The sequence below is a fragment of the Strix aluco genome, chromosome 7 (genome assembly GCF_031877795.1).
Source record: "Strix aluco isolate bStrAlu1 chromosome 7, bStrAlu1.hap1, whole genome shotgun sequence".
Lineage (NCBI taxonomy): Eukaryota > Metazoa > Chordata > Aves > Strigiformes > Strigidae > Strix > Strix aluco.
In genome coordinates this window covers 9750368-9769463 of record NC_133937.1, presented here as the reverse complement: position 1 = coordinate 9769463, position 19096 = coordinate 9750368, and positions in this window count along the sequence as shown.

Sequence of the window (19096 nt, the reverse complement as noted above, 5' to 3'; positions counted from 1 at the left end):
TTTCAAAGCAAAGAGAATGGATCCAGCTTGTTGTTTGCTACCAAAAAAGAAGTCATGTTCACAGAGAGGTTTTTTTGTAAAGCAACTGAGAGATCAAATATAACTTGAAACCTTCAATATCTACAGGTCTAACTGGAGAAATATAGTACAACTGCCTGAAGCATCTTTGCCAGGACTCCAGGAAGACTCTAACACAAATAGATCACATTTTATCTGACTGAGTTACTAGCACAGACAGCTTTGTCTTGCACCTTCCAAATCACTCATCTATTCTCATAAAGCCAAGGAGCCTTAGTGCTACTGAATAAGACAGAATATGGAAGTTATTGTAGCAATTATATTTTGCTTGAATGGTAGTTTGAGCATTATGTTTACCATAATGCTACAACTCAAGCTTTCTCTGGCCTTCTCATTTTGTAGGAGAAGGCAAAGCTAAGACAGCAGAAATCTACCCTGGTATCACCATTACGATCTTTTTCTCCCAAGAAGAGTTTCTTCACCTCATGGACCAAACCATCACCCTGAAGTGTTGGGAGGTGGCTGGTATAGATGTTCCTAGAAGCCATTTCAGATAGGCAACAGGGGGTCCTGAGCACTAGTCCTTAGAAAAAGGAAAGGGAGGTAGATCCAAAATTTGTATTTCCAGATCTGAACAGCTACCTAGTAGCATTTTATGTTGCTATGAAGTTAATATTGCCAGATCATAAAGACAGCTGACAAGCAAAACTCCTCATTACAGTTTACTTCAAAGCTTTTTCAGTAAAATTACAGTTTTCATGAAATGTGAGTTAGTATGACATGCTGAATTAAGATGCTTATAATGCACTAGCATTGCTGACTGTGGCCAGGACCTGCTTGTTTGCAGAAACAAAGGAGTCTGGTTGCATTGTGCCTTGAGGGCCCCTGGTGCACAATTGTGGTTTTTTCAGTGTCATCCTGTACCAGTCAAGCATATACTTCTACAGCCCTCTTTGCAGGTGATGTGAAAGCATTTTTTGCTGTACAAGTGTTTTACATCAAGTTACTCTCTGGGTTGGCTGGATTTCCATTAGCCCCATCCTCCTGAGAGCAACATGTCCTCAGTCACATTACAGTGGAGTCTGCCCTGAAAGCCTTCCACCCAGCCAAAGGGAGCTCAGAAGAAGCTGATAGAACTCTTTAAATACTAAAGAGATGTTGCCTAACAAGGAACAGAGAAAGGGGGAAGGGGATGTGAGCTGCTAAACCTATCTCCCTGCCCACACCTCGAGCAGCCAGATGTATGAGAAACCATACCATTTTGTGCTAGCACAAAAAACATCTAGGAGGAAGAAAGAGCTGGTGTACATGAATCATTTTTAGGTTTTACATCAAAATATGGATCAGTATACTTAAGTTGACTGTTTGAAAAAAACTGATTTTGCCACAACATTTCACTTTAACATCAGTGGGCGTTTGCATATTGACACCTCCCAGCCCCATTACAGCACACAATTCTCTTAAAGCTTGTTCATTAAGCATTTTAGCAACCTACCCTTACACCAAAACACACAAAACAAACCATGCTTTTTTCCTGTTTTCATAAGAATCTTCCTTCTTTTTAAACTTAAAATATTAAACAGGGCATATTTAGCTTTTATACACGGGACCATACTGGACAACAACATTAGCTGCAGTGTAGCCCATGTTTCTTGCCATGTTTAAAATGCTACATTAAACATTAGTTTATATCTTTGTAGAATGTGTGAAGAATCATTCTATGCCTTGAAAAAGCACACAAGAAAACACAGTAAATGATCTCATTTTTCAGAAATGAGTAAAAATTGAGAAGATGTAGTCCACATGAATTACTACATCACTATCAGCCAGAAGAGCCAGGGGCAAAAAGTGATTGAATTTGCTTATTTAGGTCCAGATCCAGTGAAGTGTATATATATCTCTAAGCCAGGAAGGGAGCCTATGGACGGCAAACAACTTAATAACTATGTTGAAAGAGAGTAAAGCTAAATATGATACAGGTTTCATCTTCAACATGTGATTTCTTATATGCTCAGGAATGTCTGCATGCTCAAGCATTTTGCACAATCATTGTTTTGTCTCTTGTCAGAGAATTGTCTAGTAGAAAGTTCAAGAAAACTGTCTTGAAGCTGATTAACACCCCATTTTGTTTCTCCTTTCTCGAGCAGCCTTATAGAAACAAGTTTCCCTGTAAAGGAAGAAAACAGCTATCAGGATTGCAGACCGCTGGAAAAAACATGTATGAAATTATGGATTTAGAAACATTTAAAATCTGACAAAAGTATGATTCAAAGTGTCCACATTATAGTTCAAAAATACTGGGAAAAGCAGAAACAGCATGTGTCATCCACAAGTTGATAAGAAATATCTATAAAACTGATATGTTATCTGCACAGGAAGACATTCCTTTTTTGTTACGTTCTTGAGATAAGACACCCATCTGTCAGATCATCACAGAAATAGAGAAAATATTTGCCAGTACCTATTATTTGATGTATTGGGGATATAAAGCAATTCTTGACCAGAGGGAATTCCCTAAATGTAGTAAAACAGAATACAGCTCAGCTAAGTTGCAAAGTCCATAACAGGAGTTATGTCAAGTTGAGAAGAAACTTGCTCAAGACAGCCCAAGTCATGCAGAGGGACAAAGTCACAAGAGGAATATGATAGGGGAGAGACCTCACAGGCCAGACACCCATAACAAATTATGCTTAACCTGCAACAAAATAATCATTGACTTTCAGCTTCCAGTCTAACCTAAAAACTGCACTTTTACCTAAGCAAAATGTTTCATCTAAATCGACTTCTCAAAAAATTCCAATAATGTGATATAAGAATTCTAGAGATATTTCAGAGTAAAAAAATGAGATTATACAATAAGCAGTATAAATAAAGAGCAAAGTAATCCTAGGTATTTGTCAAAACTTTCAGCCAAATTTAAAAGGTTAATATTTTCAGAGATTTCTAAACTTTGAGTCCCTCCTGAGTCCAGAAATAGAAATGTAATGTTGCTCCTGGAAGCCAAAAGTTTGAGAACATCACGTGTTTAGATAACTCATGTTAACAGCTGAGACTGAGGAGAAATAGCCATGCTGAATTTTGACCCTTTTGAAGTTTGAAACTGTTGTACACTACTGGGTACTTTAATATGCATCTAATTATTTTCTGGTCTGTGGCCTTGAGGAATAAATAGATCTTAGCTGATAAAGGCTGAATATCCCCAATCCAAATGAGAAGTTGTGATAAAGTTATGGATGCACAAATGGCAACTGTGATTCCCCCCCCCCCCCCCCCCGCCCTGATATTTGCTCAGTTACTTCAATTTTCTTAAAAAGGTGGTTGTGTCTTTAAAGAGAAAGTGAACATACTGAGCCAGTTTATGCTGCAGTAGCTATGACAACAGACTTTGAAACAAGTGTGGAAAAAGCTAGACCTGAATCTTAATTTCATTTAATTATTTTTTCAGTCTCCTCTTCACATTCACTACTTTGTGTTTTACTCTGAAATTCTAAAGAAATTGTGATTTCTTTTTAACACCAGATGCATAGGATCTTATATGTAGCAGATTCTAGACTTGTTATTTAAGTTGAAAAAGAGAATACTTAGAGAATTAGTGGACATCTAATGTCTTCAGATGAATGTCAGACTGCCTTCTGGGGAATATACTTTATCCAAAGATTCTGGGCTCAATGCAGATAGGGATGTGTGAGATCTGATTTCATGAAGGAATGATCCCATTGGATCACCTATTATCAAACTGTATCATATTGTCTATTAGAGGTGAATTTTTTAAAATCAAAAGACGGGAGAGAAGGTAGAGTTAAAAGTCAGATTTTCAATTGATTCAGTAACTGGGCTAGAGTGAGAAAGAAGAGCTTTCAGTTATAGCATCTTTTTCTTTCAGTCCTTCCCATCTCCCTTGGGCCAATCTTTTATAGATGTTATCCACAGTCATGGATACCATCAGCTTCACTAGACAGATGATCTCGCTCCCTGTTCATGTCTTCTTTCCCATTCCTCTATATTTTTTCTAGAAGAAGGAGTAGAGACCAAACTTTTTACCCCCTCCATCAAGTACAGCAGTTTAGAGGTCAAGAACACTTACTTTATAAAAAAGAAAAGAGAAACTCAGATCATTACTACCAACATCTCTTCTTACTCCGTAAGTGTTCTGTCTGCCCTCTCTATTTTCTTTGAACCAGGTCCAAGGCTTCACAGGAAAGCCAAATCACTTTACAGCCATGACTATACAGAAAAGAAGTCACTCCAACCTCTTTGGAAGTGACCCATGTCACCTGTGCTCCCAAAGCAACTTGTTGAACTACAGTCACCCGTAAGCTCCCATAGCTGACCAGGCCAGGGACATTATGCATCACCTTCCACCACTGGCCCACCTCAGTTTCTCTGGGGCCAGAGTCCTCTGAGCTCAGTGTGGTGGATTGTAGGGTATCATTGCCAAGGTTGGCACTATGAGGCATGCAGGCATAAAATACAGAAACAGATTATCCTCATGTTACTAATTGCTTATTAATTCCTTTAAGAACTGATTGTTGAGTAATCAATCCTCCTAATTCTCCCAGAAAACCATAAGGAGTTCATAAAACATAACTCATTCTTAAAGTCTGATACTCTTTTTTTTTTTTCTCCACTTAGCTCCCTCTGCTTTCTCAGTAAGGTGCCTCCTGCTGTAATGAACAAAGAAAGACTGGTTGAACAAGGACTGTAAGTAAACAGCTTTAATCTGCATTACCCTTTTTACTGGTGCATTGGTTTTTAGACTTAGCTGCCTGACTGCTAGAAATTTGTACTGGGACCATCTCACATGTAGGCAAGCAACTACAGATATATTCAAAAGAGGAGGCTCAGGCCATGGTCATCAGGCATCTCCACCAGCTGATCAATGCAATCTGCCCCACATCCAAATACTTTATTCTCGTTCCCTTATTTGTTCTCTCTTCAAACTGCAGCCCTCTCTTACATTCTCCCTGCATTTACAATATCTTCAGTCTAACTGAACCATTGTTGTGTCCCATCTACTATTTGTAAAGCTTTGGACAATTTTGAAGTACTTACAGATTTCATCCGCAGCTTGCGGCTGAAGACCACCCTCACAACAAGTCCTCAGCCAGGAGATTCAGGTTTTACTGACTACAGCAAATGAAACAGATATTTGTGTAACCACTAAGAAAGAAGAGACATGAAGGCATACAAGAAACAAAGCCTGAAACCAACCATAGCCCCAGCTTACCCAGACTCCATTTCCATTTCACATAGGAGCACTCTGCCTGGAGAACTGTATTTAAAGAGGGACTACTCCCTGGCACAGCTGCTACCTTTTTTCCTAATTTCCCACATTGGGAATGGAGAAGAATCATTAACTCTTCAGTGTCTGTTTCAGGGAGGGTAGGGCAGGGTGCAGTGTTTAGAGTACTCCCCATTTCTGAGACCTTCTTTATATTTCATTTGCAAATGCTCCCAGCATATTATTCAATCTCCGCTCTCCCTACAGCAAAGCTCCTTCTTTTCCATCTTCACCAGAATCAGGATGAAAGGGTCTCACCATATGTTTTGTTCTTTCCATATGTATTCCAAATAACACCTATTAATAACATCTTTGTTTCTGCATCCACTACTCTCAACACATAAAGCATTCATTTTCTTTCTGATGACAAGTCTTGTGAAGTGCATGCATGGCTAACTTCAAAATCTTCCTCTTTAAATCAGGTATGATTTTTTAAAAACCCTTTTCCATTAACTCCAGTGAGCACTGAATTCTAGGGAAGTAAAACAGAGCTGCATTTTGTCATTTTGTACCAGAGTTGGTATAGCCTTTCCATTCTTTCTCTCTCCTGCCATGCAACAGCATTGAGAACCCTGTTTCAGTCTCATGTAGCAAATTTGAAAGGTATTTTTTTTTCTGTAATCATGGAATGAGTCATGGGCACTTGAAGTTCAATAAATCCCCAGAGGCAGACAGCCTGGTTTATTTTCAGCTCTGATGGCCCACAGAGAGGAAAAAAGTTGGGTTTTTTTTTTTTTGAGACATGGAAATGGGATTTTTTTTCTTATTATATGTAAACAATCCCCCTAACGTAAGAGAATGAAAAAGTTCATATCAAAGCGAAATGTTTACTAAAATATTAGCTTCTCCCTGCTGCAGAAGGATTATTAGCATCACTGAATTCCTTCTCTGTTCAAACAATCTATTGCCAGATTTCTCAGAAAAGCACTTTTTTGGTTGCTTCTCCTTCACAGCAAGTGTCTGGGCAGTTTATCCTTTGTATGAGAACAGTGCTGCAAAGAGAAAAAACAAGGTGCTGAGTTTCCTGGTGAGGGGGATGACAGAAGAACCCCCTTTCCAGATAAGGCCATTGAATGTGAGGTCTTCAGCAGAAGCATGAGTTGACTTTCTTTTCTAGGGATCAGTCTGATATAGCCTGGAGAAATATCTTCTTAGAAAGAGAGGCATTTTTACATTTACTGGTGCATTTCTTACATTGCTCTATTACATACAAACATAGGTACAGTGGTCTGGCAGTATTAAAGGAGGAAAGTGAGGATGATGTGCTGGTCATGTACAGTGACATATAACAATGAGTGGACACAGAAATGACACACTCATGGTGCAGAATGAGTATAAATTGTTGATATTATGTCTTAAGTATTGCAGAAGGCTTCATGCAATGTATCACCAGGAAAATCTTTTAGTTCATTTAAGTCTTACTGTACATTTTCTTCTACTTATTTCTTGAATTCATAAAGCTCAAAACAAATTCTGACTTTCAGTGTAGAGATTTAGCATTCAGACTACAGAAGCGAATTTAGCACTCAAGATGCAAAAATAGTGCTGTCTTAAAAAGGGATACTTTTTTGTTTTATTTATTCTTCAAGGAGAAGCTGAAAAAGAAGACCTAATTAAAGTGTTTAAAAAAAAAAAAAAGATAAAAATGTGTTAGAGACATTTATTTAAATGTTTAAAAACCTAATCTCTTCTACAGGTTTAATTTTATTTCTATACTATGAAAACATATCCTTCTCTTGTTTCTCCCAGTTTTTTCTAAGGGCAGACACTTAATTAAAAATGCCTTTTTATAAAGTTATCTGTATATTTGCTCAACCTATGTTTTAATCCATGTTTCTTTGCAATCTTTGATGAAAAACTACTGATAATTTTGCTGAGAGAAAATTGTTCAGTTAAAGTTCCCTATTTAATGGAACTTTAAATAACATTTAATGTTATTAGAAATATTTCTATGCATTCTAACCATAAGAACAGCTTCCTTATTTTCAACTCTTCTATTTCTTCCCATTGTCACACTGGTTGTCATCCAAGTGGGATTTTAAACCTCGTGGTGTGACAAAAAGAAAGGAAAAAAAAGGTCTGGTGACTTTGGACAATCCCAGACTTCCTTTCTAGGAATGTCTGCCTTCCTTGGATACTCCCTTGCATGGCCAGTTTGTGATAATACAGAACGTCCCACACCTAGATCCACATTTCCTCAGCAGCCATCAGATGACTGCCATTTTCTGGTTTTCTTTGGTGTTTTTTTTCATTGAGTCCCTTGGTCACTGTCAACATGTCATTTTGTTTCTCTGTGCCTTATTCACTTAGAGAGGTGTTGAAAACCCTTCTGTATAGAATGCAGTTTACAGGAATATCCTCTTCTTTTCCCGTACATTTATGCAGCACATAGCATTACTCTTTTTTTGGTTTGATACTTTTGGACTGTATATTCAATAAGCTGTGAATTGTGAAAATATTGTGAAGTTGTGAAAGAAGTTGTAATTTATGCTACTGCACTTCAGTCTTCAGACCCACCTGTGCTTTTCTGTAAAAAGTCAGAAAAGACCTAACATGGGATAGTCAAAGTTTTTTCATCTCAGAAGAGTTTTGTTTTCTGAAAACCAACACGCTAACTGTTCAAAATGGCTATAGAGAGTACCATCAGCCCTGGCTTGCACTTTTCAGAGTGCTGTAGACACAAGCTTCAGGTAATTTATAGTGAATGAAGAGGCTACATACAAAAGGAGGGGGGAAAGGGAAGTGGCTTTGAAAACACCTGACTGCTTTGTGCTGGCTTTACACTGCCTTATACACCTGATGAGCACTAAACATAACAGAAACATTTAAAGTCTTGGCAGAAAAACAGGCTACCTCTTCATAAGAACAGTTGGGTCATTAGTGGTCATTCAGTCAGATAGACCGAGGCTGTCTCAAAGCTATTAGGTAAATGGTGAGAGGTTGTTTGTGAGAAAATGTACTCGAGGATCACACTGAGCAATTACTTGGCTCAGCTGTGTGCAGAAAGACAGCCCTCGCTGCAGGGCTGATAGACTGGTGGAAGCCAAGAGGGAAATCAGAACTTCATAAAAGTTAATGATCAAGGATATACTTCTTATGAGTCCTGATGATAGCAGGATTCAAATGCAGAGCACAATACTATTTCCTCTTCCACTGCTACTTCCGTTTTGGAGCAGTCTCCCTCTCTTTTTCTGTTGTTGTTATTGTTAATTTTTAATAAATGCACTTGTAGGAAAGCCCTGAATAAAACACCCTCCACAATTTTCTTGCACTTCACTGTCAGATTTGACTCAGCTAAGCCATCCTTTTTCTTTTCTACTTTCCCAGAGGTAATATCTCAAGCGAGATTAAACATCCTTTTCCAGATGGCCCATTTTTGGTAAGAAAGTTCACGCACGAAGCCAAGCAATGTCAAATTTTAAATTAGCACCCTGAACAAAGGGAAGCACTGATGTTCTGAGTATTAGTCATTTTGACTACTACTATCATATTGCTTGCACTGACGCTTATTCCAAACAAAGATATTTCTCATGAATGTTAAGCACTGTGTGATTGCCCCTCCCACAGTGTTAAACACTGTGTGGTTGCAGTGTTATGCTTCATAATTTTAGGAGTATTTCTTTACTATTGTTATAGTTCAAAATTATTAATAAATAATAATATTTAAGAACAACCTTTAAATAAATAATAGAAAAGAGACTGTTACATTTTTCTACTGGCTGGAAACAAGAGAATACAGTAATATCCAATGCAGCTTTCAGCCCTACAACGCTTAATTATGTATATATCTATGTTGAGGACTCGTGACCAACTGTGACACACTATATAACAGATAAACAATAACAAATGCAAATAAAAATATGAACTTCTTTTTTAAAAAAAGCAACCTTCTCATAATCATTATTTATTTTCTTTCCTTTTCACCCGCATACATCCTTCTATTCTACCTGGCATATATTAATGCTTTTCTATTCTGTAACCAGCTCTGCAAATAATACTAATAGTTAAGCATTTTTTAAATTCATATAAGTGTGCAAGGCATATGAGATAAGTTAGAGTGTTTGTTATCAAACACAGGGTCAGAAACACAGATTGTACATTATAGAGGAGGGCTTAACTCTGACGACGGGACACCCTGCAAGAAGTGCCCATGCCAGCTTCACAACTAGAAGCACAATGGTTGTGTCTGCACAGCACAGCCCTGAACTCATTAAGTCTTCTTGCTGGTTTAAAAAATTAGGTTTTTATTCAAAACTCTGTGTGATTCACTCTGTGACCACAGGCAAAGCATTTCCTCTCTGTTTTCCATTTTCCCAGTTGTTAAGCACGCATAAAGATGCTTCTCATTTTTAAGGCATTTTGAGCCTTATGGGGGAAAAAAATTCATAGAAACATTAATGCTCAATTTTGATGATTAGGATGAGTAGCATAGGGTAGGAAGAAACCCAAAGAAAAATTCACTTGTAAGTATGGTGCCATAAAGCAGTCTCTGGGATATGTAAGCAAAAGACAAATCTAAAAATGGGATAATTCCAATAGAGCATGTAAGGCATAGAATAAATAAGAATATACTTTAGGTATTCTGCCTTATGAAACCTGCATTTATGTTGGAATAAAAAATTATTGTATTGCTAAAGGAACAGGCATAACTGTGAAGAAAAACTGTTGAATTATTATGGCAGACCACACAGCAACAGAGCATTTATGGCTCTGCTTAGAGCACACTGCTCAGTCAGGATTTTTCTAACATATATTATCATATAAACCTCCTGTGCCACATGCCCTTTTGCAGAGTTCAGGTGGTGAAAGAGTAAGAGGGGGATAACTTTACTTATTGCTGTGGAAACATATTTGTCATCCATGTCTAGAATTACTGTCTTTTTACTCGATTTAGAAAAGTTTTCATTAACTCCCCAACATCTTCCCTTCACCCCAACATTCCTTTCTTCACACATACATGCACAGCATTTTTATTGGAAGATGCGCTTTTATGAATTGTATTATCAAGTTTGTTACTATGTATTTGCCATCATTGGCAGCACTAGCTTATCAGGTCAAAATAAACTATAATAGCACAGCACTGTCCCAAAAGTCAAACACATGAATAGTAACCCTTTTGTCTAACTATCTCTGGGGTAATGCATAAACTCAGTGGATTACAGATTAAATATTTCATGACAGTTATACGATTCACTCATAAGATTTGTGACATTTTATGGGCAATATGATCAGGTCTATCTTTGTCCTTGTCAAGTAGATGTATCCTTTTAGTCTTCACCTAAGGTTTCCTTTGTCACAGGTTCTGCAGTAGGAGAACAAATCCCAGTCTTGACCAGGAAAGGGAAATAAGGGAAAGGAAAAGGACTATCTAAAGTTTGCTGAGATCTTGAGCTGTTACTCTACTTCCAAACTTATACTTTTCCATGGTAATACCAAGGGAAAGTACAGCATCAGTGCTGCAAACCTAGTTTGGAGGCAGTTTTTGAAATATCAGAAATAGTTTTGCGGGTGCAGATGATATTGAACATATGGTGTTGAAAGAGTGGCCAACATTACAAAAGCCTTTGGAATCATCTGATGTTTTATTTTATTTTGTGTTTCCCCACCCTCAGTTTTTAAGTCTGTCGTATTTTTCTAGTAGTAATATAGTGACCCATTTATGGCAACAACTGCACATTCAACTTGTTACTAGTGATGTTATTTATCATAGTGAACAGGAAAGATTCAGGAATGCAAAGATGAACCTAAATGCGAGGAAAAAAAAGAAGTGTTTATATTTCATTGTATGGTCTGGATTATTTTTCCATAACATGCAAAGATTACTTGGTAGTCACAAATTGACTGCACATGTTCATTGTACATATGCAGCTTAAGCAAAAGTCCTTTCTCATCCATGAGTACAGTGTTCTAGATTTTTAAGGAAGAGCACACATTTTCTATCATTGATGTGAAATGTCAGTCTGAACTGGGAAATGCCATGAAGTGATGAATTACCATCATTTTTGCCAGGCTTAATAATGCACAGTGGTTTCACGTTACACTCTTTTAACTTGTGCCTGTGTCATTAATTCGGTTAGGAAATATCTAAAAAGTAAAGCCTTAAAAAATAGCATTGGCCTGTTTCCCCCTCTAAATTTTGTGCAGGTATTCTCAACCTTACATTTAAGTGAAAACTATTCTTTCTCAACTCATGCATTATGCACTTCCTAACTCTCTCCATGCATCATCTGCTTCACACTGAGGGATTGTAGTTGAGACAATTGCATCATACCACAAATTTTATTTTCTGCTATTTATTTATGGCAAAACTACTCTGGAATAATTTAATTCCCTGGCATTATCTGGGTATTTCATGATTCGTGAATTCAAGCTTACAAAACTGTCTGTAAAAAACGAACAGCCTGATCCCAAGGTGCCAAAATTCAGGTGTGAAAAGTCTATAAACTTCTGCTTTGGACTGTACTGAAAACCTGAACATTAGTATTTTGGGGCATCAAACTCTCAGTGTTAACCTTACATGTCATGAGACACTAATCCAAAACTGTATTAAACCAAGCATTCAGATGAGTAACTAATAATTTATTCAGAAGGTAGCAAAGAGACATCCTTCACATTTCCTATATGTCTGTCCATGCTCTGAGCTAGGCAAAGCTGAATGAGAATTGAAAGAAGATGCTAAGCCTGTATATCTTTTTTAATTGCTTGTATCTGCATTTCAGACAGAGCAGTTCAGAGTCTGTATGGGAGTCTATGCGACACAGTTTCTGCCCACATCTCTGCAGTTTCAAGTCACCCAGACCAGTTTACAGCTGGGATAGTCTATAACAGCTGGTAGGAGAGTGAGAAAACTCTGTATGCTGACAGACTTCCACAGGATGTATGCATACTGTATCAGACAATTAAAGCAAACCTCAGGAATGGCTTAAAAGAAGAGCATTCAGACTCCCATCTCTGGAAAAGGATGTAAAAGCAAGTGAAGAGTGATGGTACTATTCATTGAAAGCTCTCTTGCAGTCAGATCAGGGGAAGTTCATACACTACTGAGGGGAGTTTATAGTCAGTTATGGCCTTCAAGTGCTTTTTGGTTATACAGTGCTTCTGAAGTGTTGCAACAACAACAACAAAAAAGAGCCAAAGATGAAAATGGAGGCTTTCAAAAAAAAGCTTTCAAACACTTAAGGAGTGAATGTACCTTCATATTTGCAGGAGATAGAGATGGAAATGTCAAGAATTCAACCCCATGGCAAGGGTCATCAAAATATTCTATAAGGAAGAAACTCTTCTCTTGCTACTGCCTGGCTCACTGAAACCTGAAGGACAGTTTCTACACTTCATACAATTCAGCCAATAAATGGAGACAGTATGGGATACATATCCTTTTCATATATGGTCAAGCTTTATAACTTATTTAACTAATCAGCAGGTTAATTGATTTGCAAGTGATATTTCAAGCTGGTTTATGTTGCTTGGTTGATAACACTATGAACCTAAGTCCTGAGCATCAGTTGCACAAGGCATGGTGGTGAATGCTCGCTAACCACAACTGAAGAAATTTGTTGCAGAGCCAGCCTAGGTTGCAAATTTAGTTCAGAAATAGTAGAGGAACTAGTGAGTGTCACAGCTCCATTCATATGCTTCTGCCTTCTACATTCATTCCTTGGCTTTTGGACTGAGACTTCTAATAAGTTTACCAAGTGCATAAAAAGTTTTCTCTTCTGTATCATGAACATCGGCTTATTAGGAACCGGTTTGATGCCATGATACCCTCTTTAAGAAGCCATAAAAAGAACTATCATTTGATTACAAATCTCTGCTTGGTAATATGATAATATTAATTTCATCATTTGTAGCCAGTTGTTCAAATACAGATTTAATTATTTGTTTGCAACAAAGGAGTCCACCACTAACAAGATTTAGATATGTAATTGCATGAGATTCCAGGACTGAACATTCAGGATGTCACTTCAAACTTGAAAAACGTTTCCATAATATTAATCTCTTAAATATGGCTGCTGGAGATGGGTGGAGGCCACCAGGCCTTTTGATTTGTATTACAATTCTAGTCGCAGAGATGGCCTTGCTTTTAACTTCGAGTCAACTGGTTGAAAGCCTGTCAGCAATCTGCTTGTTCATCGTGGTTCTGCTCAGGTTGCCATCACTAGCTGCTACGATGTTAGCAATGAGGAAGTGAAGGGCCAGCCTCTGCTTCCTGCAGATGATGCATGAGTGAGCCAAGGAGACCTGCTGAAGTGTGCTGGTTCTGCTGGCAGGAGTATGTCACCCCAAGCCTGCACCAGGGCTTCACCAGCACCCTGTGGACAACTGTCCAAGTCAGACAGGTTGGAAAGGTTTGGACAAAATCAGTGTAGACTGCTGTCTGGCCTTATAAAATATGGGACAGAGAAAGGTGACCCAAGGTCATTCTACATGCAGACAAGTCCAATAGCTCCAACTTGCTGTTCTCTTAAAGCTCTACAGCCACTCGCAGCATGGCTACAAATAGCCTATGGGCAACATATGAGAGAGAGCTCCAATGGGTAGCTGGGATCTTGACTCTCCATAAATACACTGATCTTTTTATGGGCATGCACAAAATGAGTGTAATAAATATATATAAAGGTACAAACACACTGATGTGTGTGCATATATGTCAATATATATGCTCACAGAAAGGGCTGTACTGAGAGTATGTCTTTGTGGAACAGAACAATCAGATGTACAGGATGAACTTTACAACGTTTACATTATTGTTTTTAATGTTGGGGTTTTTTTTCTGGAGAACTTACATTTTAAAGTCAAGGGTGGCAAAAAAAAAAAAAGGGAGAAATAATAGGATTATTGCAGCTTCTGAAAAGCACTTTAACCTGCAACCCTTTTGCAGCCAGAATGACACTAAAGGGATTGAGGTAACCTTAACGTTCCTCCATAGCAACACCAACCTTCCCTCTTCTTTTTTTCTAACCAAGCAGTAAGATTGTCTTGGGTATTGTCTCACCTATTCAATAACACAGCCAGGGAATAAAAAGGGTGAGAAAACCCCTCAGAAAGTAGAGTAGAAAAGATGAAAATTTTACAGTGGAAACAGAAACAATATGGGGGGGTGAGCAAAGAGAGAGACTGACATTATAGCTTGCACACTTTTACTCATGACAGCCGCACAACTGTGACCAACACTGTCCTTTTCTTTCTGTGCTAGCCAGCTGAGGAAGTTATACCTTAATGTATGTTTGATGTCCAAGTCATCTTTCACACATACTGTGGGCTTTTCTCCAACTCATTCCATTTCCTATACAATTTTATTCAAGTTATACCTTAATATTGTAGTTAGTTGCAGCGTAATGGCTTTTGAGCTGAGAAAATAGATGGGTAAAAGATGATAAAAAACATGTCTAATTGAACAGAGGGGATATCACTATAAACAAGGGAGGGGATCATCAAATCCTCTTCCCTGAACTCCCACCAAACTGAAGGCAGCTAGAAGGCAGCAGCAATCTTCATTACTACAACATGAAGGCAGTTGTTGTGTTGCTGTGAAGCAACAGGAAAAGGAAACAAAAGAACATTTCATCTATTCACTTTAAGCATCTAAAACTATGCCTTTGTGCAAACTGCAGCTTGGTTTCATTGTGCTACTGAAATGAACCCAAGATCTTATGTGACATTTCAAATAACAAGAACAATATATTTCTCCATTACTTTACTTACTTTAAGCACATGTGTTTTGTAGTTAATGTAGTTCCCGGTGTTATGAGAGAGCAATGAAAACAAAATCCATGCTTAATGCACTGAACTTTGACAACAGCAGCTGCAACTCAAAATTAAAATCCACTTCTTTGCTTTGCTTTAAGGGTCTGAACCAGCTTTGGGAAAGTGCTGCAGCACACTACGAATGAGGATATCTGAAATGAAAAACGCCTGCACGACTGCCCAAAGGACAGTTCAAATGACCAAAAGCAAACAGTGATGTGCTAGGCTGTTTGCTGAATACTCAGGTGAAATCAGACAAAACCCATAAGCCTTGGAAATTTCAAGACAAAAGAGAGATACTGAATTTTTATCATCTGCTGCAAGGCACTAATCATGGAGATAAAAGACTCATTTATACTAGATGACTTGACCCAAATGCCAGATGAGGCAATGAAGGCAATGAGGTTTCTGCCACTGGTCTCAGAGCACTTTAGATCTGGCCAGAAGACATATCCACTGCAATTTTGGACCAAGTTGAGTTTTCAGGGTTTGTTTCTTTGGTGTTTTTTTTTTCCCAGACAGCAGCAGTGAACTGAACATTAGTCATTTTTTCTGTGATCTTGTGATGTCCTTTAGATGTTTAATTGCATTTTATAATGACCCCATATGTTCAGATCTTGTTTATTTGTTTTTCCTTTATGTCATCAAGGACCTGCTTTGGACTTCTGGCTGAAGTAGGGATTATGCAAAATCTAGTCTACCTCTGAAGGAGTGTTCATTAGAATAGCCTCTGCTGAGTGCCTGGCAGGCTTCAGCCTCAGCTACCACTCTGGCTGAGAAAGGTGAAACTCTCCCAAGTGATTTTCTTTAACTATCTAATATAGGGAGGGTGGGAGAAAAATCCAAGGGAGGAAGGCTATGCAGACACTATGATCTTTATAAGATTATGAACGAGGACTGGCAGAGAAGAAAGAGTTGATAGTGCCATACTTGCCTGCTCCCAGGAGATGACACTCCTGCAAGCCAGGACTCACAGCTTGAATATAGAGTCTTCTCACTGCATGTCCTCCACAGAAGAGGCAGTTTTTTATCATATAGGTGCCCATTCATGGCACACAGTCCCTCCTATAGGGATAAATGACAGCTAGGGAAATGGCTCTACTGAGTCTGAAAATTGACATGTAAAGTTAGTCACTTAAAATGAAAGAAAGTGCTAAGGTTTACAGCTGAATTACGTTCCTATGATGTAAAAGATTATTGATTCACTTAAATAATAAAGTCACATTACTGAATGTGCTTCTTATTGTATGTTAATTGCAGTAATGTAAATATCTTGCAGATCTTTGTGCGCCATCCACCGTTCATTTTCAATGAGGAATAGAAGTAGTAGGAGTCAATAGGTCTGACTCTGCAAGCTTGTTTTCTTTTTGCATTTAACTTTCCATGTATTAAAATGCTCTGAATACATATTGAGTTGCTTTGTTCGATATTTATTATTGTTCCACCTGCGTCGAAATGGGAACAGCAATGGCTTTGATAAATAGATTCAAAGGCAGTCAAAATTCATTGTGCCTTTTCTAAATGCTTTGTGTCCTCTGCTGGAGTTCTTTTTGATAACTTCTTCCAGCAGGACACGTCTTGAAATCAAAATAGATATATTTCTTGCTTCCGCAGAACATCAGTGCAAAACCTTTCATTCATCCAGATTGTCCTGTGTCACATATATGACCGAATTTTTGCTTTTTTCCTAAGAGACGAAGTCTGTTCCTCTCCCCTGTTCAGAGATATGTTTCTCCTTCCTAAGTCAGTGGGGCCATGTATATGATAACTGATAGATAATTAAAAATAAAGGTGTCAGAATCTGGCACTAGAACTTCATTAGCCTTCCAAAGCATACCGAAGAATATTAATTTTCACAGTGTGAAGTATCATAAACAATTAGCACTAAACCCACACACGCCAAGTGAATGATCTGTATGACTTCATATTGTGATCAGCTTGCCTGTGCTCATTTGCATGCTCAATATTTTACCAAATTCTGCCATTCACACTAGTTTTCCCAGCATTTGTGTGAAGAAAAAAAAAAAAAAAGGAACTAAGAGGTTGCCTTGCTATTTTCCTAAATCAGGACAACAACTAACTGTAAATATTTCACTGTACAATAATAGCACAATCTTGCTTTAACTCATCATCAAGCCACTGCACCAAGACTATCTCCCTTCTTTTTTTGACTTTATTTATGAAAGTAGAATGACATTAAAAATTAGAGTTGTAAAATAAGGCAATATTAACCATAAGGTTGATATAAAGCTTCCTAAAAGAAAGAAACAGAGTTTAAAGGTGTATATTGTGGGTATAAAGTACTTCTTCGAGATTTCATGTTTGTGCCTGTTCCCTCTTCCTTTTATTCATGTACTGAATGAGGTCTCTTTTCTCCCAAGAGGAGAACAGAGTGCAGAGTAAAAGAACACTGAAATGATTTACACACGCATAGAGTTTTTTATGTAAATATACCTTTAAATTTAGTTCCAAGATTGTCTTTGTCAGCAGCCCATGATGTAACTCACTGAATAATGAAAGAGGGGCAGCATTAGTTTAAAGTGATTGTTGTGTTTGTTCCGTTATTAAGTTTTGATGCATGGTGCTACAGGGTAACACAACATGACATGGCTAAGCGGTGAAATGAGTACTACGAAAATTTAAACTGAGGCACACACCAAGAAGCTGGAAACAGCAGAACATGAAGCGTCTATGGCATCTGAAAACCAAAAAAAGAGAACAAAATAATCCACTCATCCTATTATGCCTATTTTCCTTTCTTCCTCTGCAAATCTCATACACCTGTGCCTGAATGACACCGCCTGCTTTCACCTTCGCTTCAGATTTAATCCAGACATCTCTCTTGGACTATCCTATTTATTAAAAGCTTGCTGGTGAATTTACCATTACAGACAGCTCAGCTAACTGGAGTCCCTTGATTATGCACAGGACAGGCAAACAGAGCCGCAGCGCAGGTGAAGCCAGGCAGGTGTTCAGGGCGCTGAAGTGGCCTGCTAACCCTCTGCACAGCAGTGTGCTGTGCAGCATGGCAGAAAGGGCTTGTCTGCATACTTCGTGTGTTGCCAGGCTATTTGAATAGTAGCTAAGAGCAGTCCATCTTGCTGTGCTATTTCCTAAATAATCCACAAGCACAATGGTAACATGTTCACCCCAGTCATGATTATTGGCAAGCTAGTCAGAAATTTTCCCATTTTCTTTTTTTTTGTAAAAAAGATCTAAATTCAACCAACAGAAATGGGAAATATTAATTATAATAAAATGCCTGATACAGGAGGGAGGAAGACGGTGAAAGCATTTAAAAAATGTTGAAAGATTCCAATTAATTTTCCATTACAGAATTGCTTATTGTTTTGAAATTATACAGAATGAGAATAGAAGGTTACAAAACTATCACAGCAGCATGATTCCATTTACAAGGATTTTTACTTTTTTTTAACCTTCCTAACATTTGGGGATGGGAAAGAGATGCACACAGTCTAAATTATTTCCAGAGGCTCCATTTGGCTCCATAGCTGAGCAGCTGGCAAGAGGCTGCCTGGTTTATATTTCCTGAGAAAACACTAAAGTGGCGACTCCCATGGCAGACCCCAGCTGATCCCAAGCTTTCATTAGACCAAGTAAAACACAAGGCTGATAACATCATGTGCTGAATCTAAGGTAAGCGGGACACAGACCACGCTTCTGCCACTGGGCAGCATCACCCAGCTGAGGGAAAGCTGGGGCTGCCCCTCATGGAAGGAAGTTCTGCTGGAGCTCGGCACAGTTGCGTATGAAGTTTGCTTCATCTGATGGTGCAGCCTCCTCCAGAAGAAACGGGTAGATTTTGACAACAACCATTGCACCTCTTGACAACTCTTACATTGCACCCAGGCCTCCCCTGAGTCCTGCTGCCTGGGCTTGGACCATCCAGTCCTGGTCTGCCTAAGCACCATGAGCCTTGCAACTGATTTGGGACTGCGGCACCTCATGCTTAGAGTGGGAAATGACAGTTACAACCCTGAAAGCCAGGTGCTTTAGAGCAGACAGAAATAGTCCTTGTGGAGTTTCTGA